The sequence below is a fragment of the Capsicum annuum genome, unplaced genomic scaffold (genome assembly GCF_002878395.1).
Source record: "Capsicum annuum cultivar UCD-10X-F1 unplaced genomic scaffold, UCD10Xv1.1 ctg77474, whole genome shotgun sequence".
Taxonomy (NCBI): Eukaryota; Viridiplantae; Streptophyta; class Magnoliopsida; order Solanales; family Solanaceae; genus Capsicum; species Capsicum annuum.
The window spans coordinates 26,355-39,309 of NW_025887873.1; the positions used below are offsets into that span (position 1 = coordinate 26,355).

General features: G+C 36.5%; 2 pseudogenes; both read right to left on the reverse strand.

The window, feature by feature from the left end:
• LOC107852162 overlaps window positions 1-3,253 on the reverse strand; it is a 23,496-nt pseudogene extending 20,243 nt beyond the window's left edge.
• Window positions 3,254-8,928: 5,675 nt separating this feature from the next.
• On the reverse strand, window positions 8,929-9,714 carry LOC124894786 (annotated as a pseudogene).
• Window positions 9,715-12,955: the final 3,241 nt, after the last annotated feature.

Sequence of the window (12,955 nt, forward strand, 5' to 3'; positions counted from 1 at the left end):
ACTTAATGTTAAGATTAATAATAGTACCTACATTGATCTAGGTGGAATTAGGGATGGATGAATGAGCATCAACTACAACTTCAATTGAGTTTTTTTGGCAATTGCATGATGAGACGGTACTGCATTCCTCCCGACAAGATTCATCGATCAATCACTTTGAGACGAACCAATTTTTACTACCTCGTATTTTCAAATAATACCTTAATTGAATAATCTGGGTCTAGGGGTGAGTTCTCATATGGTCAACTACAACTTCAATTGAGTCTTTTGGCAAATGCATGATGAGACGGGACTGCGTTCCTCCCGACAAGAGTCGTCGATCGATTACTCTGAGCTGAACTGATTCTTACTACCTCATATGTCCAACTAATACCTTAATTGATTAATCTAGGACTAGGGGTGATTTCTCATAATGTCAACTACAATAGGTGATAACGCCTATTTGATAATTTACAACAGATGGGTAATCTGTCGCAACAGATGACTTAATCTGTTTGATAGTTTACAACAGATTCGTGATCTATTGCAACAAATGACATAATCTATTTGATAGTTTACAATAGATTGGATAATATGTTGTAATAGATTACATAATTTGTTTGATTGTGTGTTGCTAATATTGCTGCATTTGTTTTGTATTTTGCTACTTTGCTGTCTCTTTTCTTACAATCCTGCATCCGATACTGTACTTTTGAGCAAGGGTCTTTAAGAAACACAGCCTCTCTACAAAGGTAGGGGTAAGGTCTTCATACATCCTACCCTGTGTACATCTTATCCTCCCTAGATTCCATCACACTGGTTATGTTGTTGTAAGCTATATTAATTCTTCATTTTCTCCAATGGTTTGAAATAACTACTTCGTCTCTTTCCTTTTTTCCCAAGTTTTTATTGTACTTTGTTTTCCTAAGTACGTGCAGAAAGTACTAATGATGAGAATGACTCATTTGATTAGAAGAACCAATGGTACAGGCTGTGCTTACTACAGCATTTCCTTAGCCGTGGTGGATAACCCCTCTTTTGTAATCTGGGAGGACTTCATCAGTTTCTTGAACCTTGCAACACCATCCCACAGAGCAGATCTTGTATAGATATTTGAGAGAATAACATAATTCTCAGGATTCCATGGCTCCAACACAGAAAGGAATTCGACTGCTTGTTCAGCCAGTTCAACATTGCCATGGAAACTGCAGGCTCCTAGCAGAGTTCCCCATATAACATTTTCAGGTCTCATTGGCATGCTTTGTATAAGATCATAAGCTTCCTGCAATCTCCCAGCCCGGCCTAAGAGATCAACCATACAGCGATAGTGTTCTAATTTTGGAGTTATGGAGAATCTTCTCTCCATCACTTTTGAGGAGTTCCCATCCCTTCTCTACCATGCCTCCATGTGTGCATGCTAAGATTTCTCCGACAAATGTTACATCATCTGGTGTATTTCCTTCTCCCTGTGTGATACAAGTCAAAAAATACTAAAATGGAAACGTCACACAAATAATGGAAAACACTAAAAATAAAGAAACAAGATAGAAAATAAAAGGGATAGATAGATTGAGACAATGACATAAAGAGAGGACAATCTAATGGTATATCAAACCTGAAGATCTTCCTATCGAAATATCACAAGCACCAACCTCTTACGAGGACCTCACGGGAATGGACCCGAGCAATCCACATTTCTCACATTCAATGTAACTCCCAACAAGTTACCACTAAACACTCTCAAGTGTATTTCAATTCATCATTCAAAATCATCTCCTTAAAATGAAGGCTAACTAACTATTTATAGGCCATGGGTCTTTACTACACAATGTACCCAAAAGTGACCCTAAAAGCTATTGGGCTCAAAAGTGACCCAAAGCCCAAAATAATGTCATGGGCATCCTTGCTCTCTCGAAGCCCACGCTATCTTCCAAACACGTCGTGGCTCAATGCTCCCGTGTATGACATCATCAAATGTAGCTTCTCCCGCGCTCCAAGCTATCATCCACACACGTATTTGTTCCCCTAAAACAACCAAATCTTGGATCCATAGATGTGATCCTTGAAGCATCGATCCCAAAGGAGTGGAGCCATTGATCTTGTTTCACAGTGTCGATAGCACAACACTCGCATAAATTCCACTATAAAAGCTCATGCTTGCTGCGGTAATTGGATGTTTGATAAGCACAACAACGGTAAAGAAGAACAAAGAGAATATTTGCAAAGGCTTACCAGCATTTGATTGAAAATATTAAGAGCTTCATCACTTTTTCCATGGACAGCTAACCCTATGATCATGGTATTCCAAGAACACAAGTTCCTCCTCCTACCATTCTCGTGAAAGAGTTGCATTGCCCTATCAATTCTAACACACTTTGTATGCATTTCAAGCAAAGCATTACAAACAAACATATTCTTAAAGTAGCCACTTGCTCTTGCATAAACTTCAATCTTCTCCCCAAACTCCAGTGCCCCAAGATTCGCACAAGCTGGAAGAACACTAGCAATCTTAACTTCATTAGGCTTTACCCCTCCGGCTTTCTCCATTTCCTTGTAAATAGCTAGTGCATCCGCATACTTCCCATTTTGCGAACATACAGAGATCATCACAGTCAAAGAAATCACATTCCTCGAAGGCATTTCCGAAAACAACTTGAAAGCTTCTTCCATATTTCCATTCTTGGCATACCCCGCAATCAAAGAATTCCAAGTAGGCACATCCTTCATTTTCATCTCATCAAAGAGCTTCCGCGCAGAAGGAAACAACCCCATTTTAGCATACATATCAAAAAGTGCAGTTAACGTGTAAATTTCAATTTCAAAACCCCATTTGATGAAATAAACATGAACATTTGGCTTTGAATGGGTCTAGAATGATTGGCTCTTGCGGCGAAGACGAACGTGAAGGAGTGTGGATTAGGGGAGCAGCCTTGACAGCCCATCTAGATGTAGAGAGAAAAACACTGGTTAGAAATCCCATGAGAAGAATAGGCTTGAATGAGCTTGTTGTAGAGGAAGATGGTTTGGTAATATTGTCGAACACCGTGGGCGTACGGGATGTTTGGGAATTCAACAATTTTGGTGATCAAGTACTGGGTAAAGTCAATGCCATTTACGAGAGTGTGGGTGTGTATTTGTTTCAGTTGGTTCATAAGAAATGTTTTATTACGTCAACACACCATGCAAAAATCTACCTCATAAGAGATTTTCACGATTCGAAATTTGATGAATAATCAAAATAATGTAAAGTATGTGTTATAAGAGATTTAAGTGGTGTTCATATCGGTCAAACTTGTTGATTCCAAACAAATGCAATTTAATGAAGCATGTGGCATTGACAATTTGAAACCTTGGAAATACATAATTTAAGTTTTCTAGATGTGAGCTTAAATGGAGAAACACAAAAGGATTTTTGTAGTCGATCACAACTTGTTTGGATTGGAGTGTAGCTATTGTTGTTGGAAAATGAGAGGTTTTGTAAAATTGATTTTGATACAACCAAAACAAGATGAGGTATGTGAATTCTCCCTGACCATGGGCTCAATTTAATTTCATCTTATGTCCCTAATCTGTATTGTGAGGACTCAGTCATAAATTGACTAGTTTTAACTTGGAGGTTAGTAGCGAAAATTAGTTTGTAATGCATATAGCTATTGGTAACATTTTTTCTTAATTTGTAATCATGAGTTCACGTAAGAATGCATATTGTTGCGACCTAAGCCGAGGCCCTGGACGAGACGGGCTTCCCAAACCATCAAAGACTCGAGAGACCCCTGTCTCTGCCCAACTGTCATTACCCGAGCCGAGGCCCTGGCCGCGCCGGGCATCCTGGACCATCAAAGGCCTGAGAGACCCTTGTCTCTGCCCAACCCTCTAGCGATATTGTGCGCTCTGGGCTCAAGCCCGCACGGATTTAAAACGCGTCACTAGTTAGTAAGGCTTACTTACTTATATAACCAGTTTGTTCCTGTTTTCAATGAGTATCCAGAAGTTTTTCCTGACGATCTTCTAGGAGTTCTTCCTGATAGAAAAATAGATTTTGGGATTGATCTTCTTCCCGACACTCAGCCTATCTCTATTCTACCATATAGAATGGCTCCTGCAGAGTTAAGAGAGTTGAAAGAGCAGTTGAAAGATCTTCTTGATAAAGATTTTATTAGGCCTAACATTTTTCCTTGGGGTGATCCAGTCTTGTTCGTGCGTAAAAAAGATAGTTCACTTCGGATGTGCATCGATTATCGCCAGCTGAATAAAGTCACTATAAGGAATAAGTACCCCTTCCTAGAATAGATATTCGATCAGCTACAGGATGCCAAGTATTTTTCTAAAAGAGATCTCAGATCTGGTTACCATCCTTTAAAAGTTACATAATGTGATACTCTGAAGACAGCTTTCTAAACTCGATATGGTCACTTTGAATTTTTAGTTATGTCCTTTGGTTTGACTAACACTCCTGTAGTTTTTATGGACCTTATGAATAGAGGTGTTTAAACCATATTTGAATATGTTCGTAATTTTCTTCATTGATGATATTTTGGTCTACTCTCGAAGTAAGGAGGAGCATGCTAATCATCTCAGGATTGTTCTTCAAACACTTAAGAACCGTGAGCTGTATGTTAAATTCTCTAAGTGTGAATTTTGGTTGGAGTCGGTAGAATTTTTGGGCCATATTATTTTCGGTAAAGACATTAAGGTTGATTCTCAAAAGATTGAGGCAGTGAAAAATTGGCCCAGACCTACTATACCTTCTGAAATTAGAAGCTTTATAGGTCTAGCTGGTTACTACAGGAGGTTTGTGGAGGGATTTTCCTCCATTGCCACTCCTTTAACTAGATTGAATCAGAAAATGGTCAAGTTTCAATGGTCGGAGGCATGTGATAAGAGTTTTCAGGAGCAAAAAGATAGATTGACCTTCCCCCCAGTGTTGACTTTACCGGATGAAAATAAAGGCTTCGTGGTTTATTGTGATGCTTCACGGGTTTGTATTGGTTGTGTATTGATGTAACGTGGTAAGGTTATAGCCTATTCCTCAAGAAAAATTAAAAATAATGAGAGGAATTACCCCCTCACGATTTTGAATTAGCAGCTGTGTCTTTGCTTTGAAGATTTGGCATCACAATCTTTATGGGGTACATGTTGATATTTTCACTAATCATAAAAGACTCCAATATGTTTTTAGTCAGAAGGAGTTGAATCTCAGGAAGAGAAGGTGGCTTGATTTATTCAAGGACTATGATTTAAGTTTGCTCTATCATTCTGATAAGGAGGGGAAAACCTCAGTCCTGAGTGTAGACAAATCTCATTCGGTGGGGCAAACCTCAGCGAGGATGCTGAGTCCATAAAGGGGGTGTATGTAACACCCCAACTTAGGAAGGAGTCCCACATCGACAAAACACAGGAGGGATACTGGGTATATAAGTAAGTAAGTCTTACTAACTAGTGACACATTTTAAAGCCGAGGGCCTGGGCCCAAAGTGGACAATATCACTGATTGGTTGGGCAGAGACATGGTCTCTCGGTCCTTGATTATTTGGGATGCCCGTTGCTGCCAGTGACTTGGCTCGGGTCGCGACACATATCCTGTTATAACATGTTTGCAGTCCTTCGGGAACAAGATGGCATAACACAAATACGACACCCATAAGTAATAGAAAATAGAGAAATCTAAACAGATTCATAATAAAACATGAAACAAGGTATCATAACAAGAATAATACCCCCACCAAGTAATTCCCTAAACTAACGACCCAGACTGACCCTAGCCTTCTGCCCTAATTCGCGTCCTCCAGATCTTCCTATCTAGGGTTATGTCCTCAGTGAGCTGTAACTGCTCCATGTCCCGCCTAATCACCTCTCCCCAGTACTTCTTCGGCCTACCCCTACCCCGCCTAAAACTATCCAAATCTAGCCTCTCACACCTACAAACCAGGGAATCCATGTCCCTCCTTATCACGTGTCTGAACCATCTCAATCGGACTTTCCGCATCTTATTCTCCACTGGCGTCACACCAACTTTCTCCCTGATAGTCTCATTCCGAACTCTATCCCCCCTAGACATCCCACACATCCAACGCAACATCCGCATTTCTGCCACTTTCATTTTTTGAATGTGGGAGTTCTTAACTGGACAACACTCCGCTCCATACAACATGGCCGGACGGACTACCACCCTGTAGAATTTGCCTTTAAGCTTGGGCGGCACCTTCTTATCACACAACACCCCCGAAGAGAGCTTCCACTTCATCCATCCCGCCCCAATACGGTGCGAGACATCCTCATCAATCTCACCGTTACCCTGAATCACGGACCCGAGATACTTGAAACTATCCCTCTTACATACCACCTATAATTCCAACTTCACTACCACCTCATTCTCCAGCCTCACGTCATTAAACTTGCATTCCAAATACTCTGTCTTGCTCTTACTCAACCTGAACCCTTTAGACTCAAGAGTTTGTCTCCACACCTCTAATTTATCATTCACACCCACCGCGTCTCATCAATCAAAACTACATCATCTGTAAAAAGCATAGACCAAGGAACCTCTCCTTGAATATGCCGCGTCAACACATCCATCACCAAAGCAAACAAAAAGGGACTAAGAGTAGATCCCTGATGCAATCCTGTCAAGACAGTGAAATGCTCTGAGTCTCTTCCCGCCGTCCTCACCTGAGTAAAGAAAATAATCTGAAGAGTAACAGGCCTTACAACTACATATAATGAAATTCTAACAAAAAGTCTTAGAAATTTACATCCCAACAAAGCTTATACCATAAAAGTTGATTTAGTACAGTAATATACTTACCATAAAAGTTGATTGAGTTTAGTACAGTAATATACTTACTTATACAACTGGATTATTGTACACCTAATTAATTTCATATGATTAATTTACATAACATTACTACGTATAACTAAGGTTTAATTTTCAAAGACTGTTCAATGCTTATTCTTCTTCATCATCATCTTTATCAATGGTTGAGTCTCTTCATAGAGATTAAAGACTGACCGGAACTTCTTTTTCCTTATTAATTTAGCCGTGGCCGTTGAAGAAGAAGATGTCTCCTGTGTATTTTTCCTGCTTTCTTCGTCATTATCAGAATCTCCGCTAAGCTAAATTAACTGCAAAGCCGCATCCATTTCCAATTCCGTAGGCATATAGTGAACTTTCATCAATTTCACCATTGTTGTTGGAGGAGAAAATTGAAGGATATGGAGTTGCAATGCAGGGGAGTGGGTTTATTATAAAGGAAGCGATTGGAAATCTTCTCTTAGCTCTACTTGGAAAAGGATTTAAGTAGGGGTAATATTGTAAATTCACACTCAGTTTTGTTAAGTATAACTGTATCAGGAAGCAATTGGAAAATCTTTTAGTTCTACTTGGAAAAGAAGTTAAGTAGGGGTAACATTGTAATTAATGCTCATTATTTTTTATGTTTCACATCAACCGCCTTTAAATTTTTAAAACTGTCTACTTCAATATTAAGTGCTTTATGAACAATTTGTTCTTAAAAAAGATATATTATATTTAAGTCTCTTTTTTTCTCACAAATAAATTATGTGTGTTATAATAATAAATACTCCCCCGTCCCATTTTACTCATCCCAAATTTTCTAATTTGATTTCTCATTTTACTTGACATTTTTCATTAATGAAGATAGGATAATTTTTTTGCTTTTTGACCTTTAATATTAATTATTTTATCTCCAAATTAAAATGTAATCATCATTTAATAGAGATACTATGGTATATAGCCATGTTATAAATTGTTTTTCTTAATCAATGTGGAATGTCAAATTGAGATGAGTAAAATGAGATGGAGGGAGTATTAATATAATTAAGCTAAATCAATTATGAAAGTCCAACGACACTTCATGACTTCAATGCAATAGGACGTTTGGATTATTATTTTTAAGTGACTTAAAAGTTAAAAATCAAAAAGTTAATTATGCCTTGCAATCTACTGATAAACTTGCATGTTTGCCTGGACTCTGGCACTAAAATTCACGTTGAGCCATCCGTCATGTTGAATCTCCATTCCAAAAATTGTAGGCACCTCATTTTCCTTGACCATATTTGCTAAAAATAACACCTTGTTCCAAACTCCTTTCTTATCGGTTGTACTTTAATATTGAATTGGCTAAGGTTGTTTGAGGACTGTTGGAGATTGAGACTTCAAATTACCATGTGTTTATTAGAGGACTACAGCTTTATAAGTTATCATGAATTGGTGGTAAAGTATGTCATAAGAATGCACACATTAGATATATATATATACTCTCATGCTCCAAGATTTAATTTGTACCTTTATAGGGGTTGTACGGGAAACTTTATATTTTAGTCAGGTAAGCTCAGGCATTTTTTGTTTTAAACAAATAGTGGGCATTGATTTGATATTCATATTTATTCATAGTTCTTGTTCTAAGAGCGTGCCTTAAAACTAACATATCAATACTTTTTAAAGTGGAACCAAATGTAAAACGTCATTAATTTGATATTTGTTTTGTTTATCTATCGACTAATATTATCTTCATATCTTAATTATGTCATCCTTTAATTTGTATATAATCAATCCCTATTTTTTCCCATTTGATTACATATATCATAATTTTAAGAATAATAAGTGGGAAAATTATGAAAATTGCAGTAATTAGTTCTCCCTCAACTTGCATTCAATCAAATTAAATCCTTTTTCCCTTTTAATTTCTTTCTAATTCTATCTTAAGTTGCTCGTAGTGCAATTAACGGTCCACCAAAAGCAAGATGGGTGTGCTTGTCTATTTTATGTTTTTCATTTTCACATCGAAATGTACAAAATATTGAATTTGAGTGATATTGTTTGAAGAGCCAAAAATCTAAATATACATCTGAGAAAAGAGCATAAGGATGAAATTTAACATCTAGAATTGCTTCTTCTGGTCAAAACGATCACCATGATCAATATCAGGCTCAGTTGACATACAATCTCTTATGGTACAGAATTGCAGTAGAATGATCATTGGATGGACTTTTTATAGGGGAACAAGCCTCATGTGGTGAGTTAATATTGCTCCAGTTTTTCACCTTCCTCAAACTCTTAACTCTTCTAGTACTACTACTACTTCTTTGGTTGTTATCATTTCCACACCAATTGACAACAGAATAAGATTTCAACATTCGATGAGGAGATCCCTGAAATGAAGTATACCAGTAGTACTCTTGCAGCTTTGAATTTCACTTACTTTTCTTTGAAGGTCATCAACTTTTTTAGTACTTTTTCTTGAACTTGATATCCTTTTGGAGATTGGCCTAACGAATCCAAACCACTTAACCAAGATTTTGCGCGAAAAATTCCTCCATTTTTCAAGATAATCAGCTTGACTAGTTGTGAAATTTGAAAGTTTAGATATTGGTGTGGGAGGAGTACTAGTTGAGGGTACTGATGAATTTGTGTTGAAATTATTGAAGGCTTCACGAAAAGATTCAATCTTTGATCTATCAAGATATTGAGGCATGATACATCCATCAGAGAAGATTTCATCAGCACAAACAAATTCTGAAATAGGATGAACATCAAAGATGAAGTTTTGTTCTTCTTTTAGGAATCTTTTCAAATAAGCGATAAATTTTAACTCTTCCTCCGCATCCTCATGACTAATATAAGAGGGACTAGGGGATTCTGTTAGGCCACCAATGGATGGTTTTTTGTTCAACAACCAGCTATATGAAGGCAAGAGGTTGTTGGGAATTTTCCATAGTGAATAATATACTAGAATACAACCTCTCTACTTCACATGAGGTAGTAGTATGATGTGCGTACACTTTATTTTCCCCAGACCCCACTATATGGAAATACACTGGGTATGTTGTTGTTGTTGTTGAATAGTATACTATAATATGGGAAGAAAGGAAAAGGAAAATCAGATGCTTATATAAAGAATTTACAGGTTACCGCTACAACATATTAAAACACACTTGTTGTAAAAAAAAAAATTTAAGTTGTCAATGTATATAAGTTAAATCTGTATAAAAATAAATGATTGGCTAAGAATAGAGGGACTCATATCAGCTTATTATACAGAGTGTGTAAATTGTAAGTTGTCTCATCATTATTTGAGGAGGAGTTGTTTATATAGCAAAAGATCACAAAAATAAAAGGAAGAAAAATATTTGATAATTCAATCAAGGAGATTATTCAGTGAGGTAAATCACTTAATTCCACCAATCATGCTATGTTTCCCACAAATAAACAAATAAGAATCAGTCTAAATCTTAATATTGAAATCTTCCATAAACAAAATAAGGAAAAAAAAATTATCCCTACTTATTAAAGAAAGTCAAGAGGGGGTAAAAGACATTAGTATCAATCAATTGCAATTTCATCTAAATTTATCATAATTAATAGGTAAATGAATGTCTGTCACACTAAATAAGGGCAAAGAGAAATTAGAAAATCAATTAGTGAAATAGTTCCTCACAAATAAGGCAAAATCGAATTAGGCACAAAATCAGGGTAAATGAGTCAAATCGATAGACAAAATGTACCCATATTAAGTTTGCGAGATTTGCGACGCAGTAGGCAAAGTAATAGAGGTGAATTGTGATGTATGTGGAGATAAGCTACTTTTATGAGTTAGAAGGGATTTTTGTAATTAGTATAGTGAGATGGAATTTTAAGTAATAATGGAAAGTTAAGGTGTTGTTTTGAGTAATTTTTCCTTAAAAAAATATAAGTATAAAGAAGAATTATCCACTTTTTATCAAAATTATTTTAGAACTTTGAATTAAATGACTCAAATCTTCATATTAATAATATAAAATTTTTACAACAATATCAAGTTAATAAAATGCAAACCAATAAAGACTTAACATTTTATTTTTTAAAATTAATCCTTACTTTTATAATAATAATTATATTAATAATAATAATATTAAAAAATTTAATGTCTTTTAATAATACTAGAATTTCTATTAAAATTCGGATTTAGCCCACTTATTTAATACCCTTGCAACTGAATGATCAAAAACATTTTGCATACTTGCAAAACTATGAGCTACAGAAGAACAAATTAATCAAGGCTAAAAACCAGCAAAACTAAATGACTATATACACTCTTTATACAAAGTACATATAATCTTTACCCACACAAATAAGGGGTATGAAGGAAGTTAAGTCTGAAAGAAAAAGAATACCAAAATCCATCAAAGGATTCGAATATGTGACCAAAAATTAAGAAAAGAAAAGAAAAAAAAAAAGTAAAAAACTTAAATGTCAATGAAGTTATCAACTATTCTCTTTCAATCAATTACCTGCCAAATTTTTCTTCGCGATCCATCTCTTCCTGCACGCATCTATTGCCTCCAGCTTCATTCTTGTGAGTTCTTGAAAGCATTGATGATATTGTGACTCAATTGTATCAAGCTCCAACTTTTACCCGGCATTGTCCAGATCATCTTTCTCTACTAACGATAAAAATGAACAATTGCTGGATAATCTCATGCATTTAGAATCTTTATCTGTATCTGTCAAGGTGACCTCCAGATTCAGATTCTTTTCAAATTCATTTGATAATATGCAGTCTAAATAATCGCCACCATTTCGATGTGACCTAGCTTCATGATGAAACAAGCCCATGAACTCTAGCTTTGATAAATATCCACTAGAACCTTTAGAGATTAAATCTACACATGTAAAGTAGTCGCCAAATCCAAATAAATTTGAAGAATCTTTGTGAAATTCAAGCATTATAGCTTGATAATCGATGAACCAGGAAGAAGAAAGGACAGAGTGTTGTAGGGAATTTTATTCTTCATCGTCTGTACATTACAGCATTGCAGCTATTTATATACTTGAGCTAAGGTAGTGAGCTCATTTCCAGCTTAGTGACAACTCATCATAACTGACTAAACACTTTCCTAACAACCTCTAACAACTTACTATTGCTAATAGACTAACAATCGAGAAGCTTCCAGAACCTTTCATCCAATAGAACATTTAGTGTTGTGTGGTTCTGTACAGTGTGTATCATATCTTGAGATCATACTTTGAGCTTGGATCAGTAGTTAAAACACGCCCCCTCAAGCTGCAGGGTGCAATAAATTCAGTACACCAAGCTTGCCTAATAAATGAGCATGTTGGGATTTGCTTAGTCCCTTGGTGAGAAGGTCAGCCACCTGGTCATGAGTGTGAACATGTATAGCTTGTATCAGTCCACTTTTGATCTTGTCCCTGATGAAATGGTATTCAATCTCTATGTGTTTTGTTCTCCCATGAATCACGGGATTGTTGGCCAATTGAATTGTTAAATTTCTGTCACTAAACGCTGATATGGGCAAGGTAATGGGAACCTTGAGTTCCTGGAACAAATCAACCAACCAAGTTATTTCTACAACTACTGAAGCCATGCTTCTGTACTCAGGTTCAGCAGAGATCCTGGAAACAGTGTGCTATTTCTTGGACTTCCAAGAAATTAAAGATTCACTAAAATGAACTGCATAGCCAGTAACTGATCGCCAGATGTTGGGACAAGCAGCCCAATCTAAGTCACACCAGCAAGTTAGAGTGGTAGAATGCTCAGCCTTTACCCAGATTCGTTGACCAATAGAGCCTTTGAGGTACCTGACTACCCTGATAGCAGCCTCCTAGTGTGATATCTTGGGATGTTGCATAAACTGGCTGAGAGTGTGGACTGCAAAACTAATATCTGATTTTGTAATAGTGGCATACATGAGTTTACCCACGTGTCTTTGATAAGAAGAAGCATTAGAGAACAAATCATCACCTTGTACACCTGTGGCTTAATCATACTCAAGTGATGTTAACCTTACATTGGATTCTAAGGGAGTGATTGCAGGTTTTGAACCACTAAGACTAGTATCTAAAATTAATTCTAGGAAATACTTCTTTTTGTTTAATATCACCGCTGAAGTGGATCTGAGGACTTCAACACCTAAGAAGTATTTGAGATTCCCCAAGTCCATCATCTTGAAATACTGA